Source organism: Conger conger, chromosome 11 (genome assembly GCF_963514075.1).
Source record: "Conger conger chromosome 11, fConCon1.1, whole genome shotgun sequence".
Lineage (NCBI taxonomy): Eukaryota > Metazoa > Chordata > Actinopteri > Anguilliformes > Congridae > Conger > Conger conger.
In genome coordinates this window covers 13,203,921-13,205,759 of record NC_083770.1, presented here as the reverse complement: position 1 = coordinate 13,205,759, position 1,839 = coordinate 13,203,921, and the positions used below count along the sequence as shown (strand labels likewise).

The following is a 1,839-nucleotide window of genomic DNA, read 5'->3' as shown; positions in this document are numbered from 1 at the left end:
TGACACTGTAAGCCGTAATCATCAAGATTAAAACAAAAAAAAGGCTTGAAATATTTCACTTCATGTGTAATGAATCTAGAATATATGAAAGTTTCACTTTTTTAATTATAATTACAGAAAAAAAGGAACTGTTCCATGATATTCAATTTTCTTTTCAGATGCACCAATATATAGGAGCCAGACATCATGGATCCTGTTAACGTCAGTGCGAACTCAAGGTAACTGGAAAACTGCTTAAAAACTTGTTCACTCGGGGTGTCTCGGTGGCGCAGCCTGTAGAGCACTGACCGCATGCTGATTGCGAGCCGCGACGTCAGCGATCCGAATCCGACCGTCTGACATTTGTCGCATGTCTTTCCCGCTCTCGCTCCTATTCTTCCTTTCTCTCTATACTATATACTGTCCAATAAAGCTGAAAAAAAGTAAATTAGTTATACAAGTGAATATTTCACCACAACCAAAACTGTAGTTTATAAGCAGTTTGTGATGGATTTGCCTGTTTGCCTGAACCCGTTTTTAATTGTAATCCAACACCAACTATAATTTTGAATTTTGAACATCATTTATGGGGTTATTATACTCCAGTATAATTCCAGTCATCTTCAATTAGAAAATAATGTAAAATGGAAGCATTTTCACTAGTGGTCTCAGACACCACTTTATATGGCATATTGTATGAGTACACAATAGTGCTGAGTGATTAAATCTTGTCCTTACTTACCCCTTCTCTCTCTCTGGCCTCCAAAGCTCCTCTTTTTTCTCTTACAGTTTCTGCCCTGCCAGCTGTCTCCTGCAGGAGTACAATACATTTCCAATATCACCACTCCTAAACCATGGACACATTCACAAACAAAATAAAAAGAACAATGCAGTGGCTGCAGACACAACCCTTTACAATAATTAGAACACTTCCTCTTACAGTCCCGTAAGTAATATGTCACGGCGGGGAGACAGAGCGTAGTAACAAAAGGACTCAGGAACAAGGGGGCTAGAACTGGGGGAAGGAAGCAAGGGCTCGGGAACAGAACAGGACAAGACGAACTAGCAGCGTGCAACTGAAAAGGACAGGTATAAATACACAGGGGAATGGGACAAACTAGGCGGGGCATGGGAGTGAGGGCGGTCTAACAAATAAACATCAGGTGAGACACATGAAAGGGTAATAGGACAATAACGAGGGGGAAATGAAAACGTGGACTGGATTCACAATGACACACATGTAATACAAACTAGAGAGTAGACAATTGCAGAGAATCAGGAGATGCAGCGATAGAGAGAGACAGGTGCGAATACTTCGCTGAAACTAAGCAAGTCATCAGTGATAGAATAGGGGGGCGGAGTTACAGAACAGAATTGAAACTGGAGATGCGTTAGTAAGTTAGTTAAGTGATTTAAATTACAAATACTCAAAACTAGTGAATGTTAGTTTGTTAGTTTGACAAACATATTAGTGTGTTAGTATAATTAGTACTGTTAGTTGGGATTAGTATATTAGTGCTATGTACAAACATGAAATGGAGAGAAAGCAAGAAGTAAGGAATGTAAGATTGGAAGGAAGACTGAAACCGGGAACTACCGTAAACACCCGAATAGTGGGGCACGCAGAGAAGGGAGTGACTGGGCTAGAAAACATTCAGACTCAGACATCACAGGGGAAGACGAGTGCAAAGACTAACGAATATAAACAGAACCAGACATGAAATATGAAAAATAATAAATTACAAGAATAAATAATACTAAACAATGATACACTAAGACACAGAACACAGGAATATAACAATAGGCTAATCATATTGTTTTGTGTAGCCTACATACAGTAAAATTAAATTTTGTTTTGGA

General features: G+C 39.1%; 1 long non-coding RNA gene across 1 annotated transcript; it reads right to left on the bottom strand.

Annotated features, from left to right (window-relative positions):
- Nucleotides 1-344: 344 nt before the first annotated feature.
- On the bottom strand, nt 345-1,036 carry LOC133140157 (uncharacterized). Its single transcript, XR_009709992.1, has 3 exons — nt 920-1,036; nt 722-790; nt 345-412 (listed from the first exon to the last, which is right to left on the bottom strand). It is a non-coding gene; the product is annotated as an uncharacterized LOC133140157 (long non-coding RNA).
- Nucleotides 1,037-1,839: the final 803 nt, after the last annotated feature.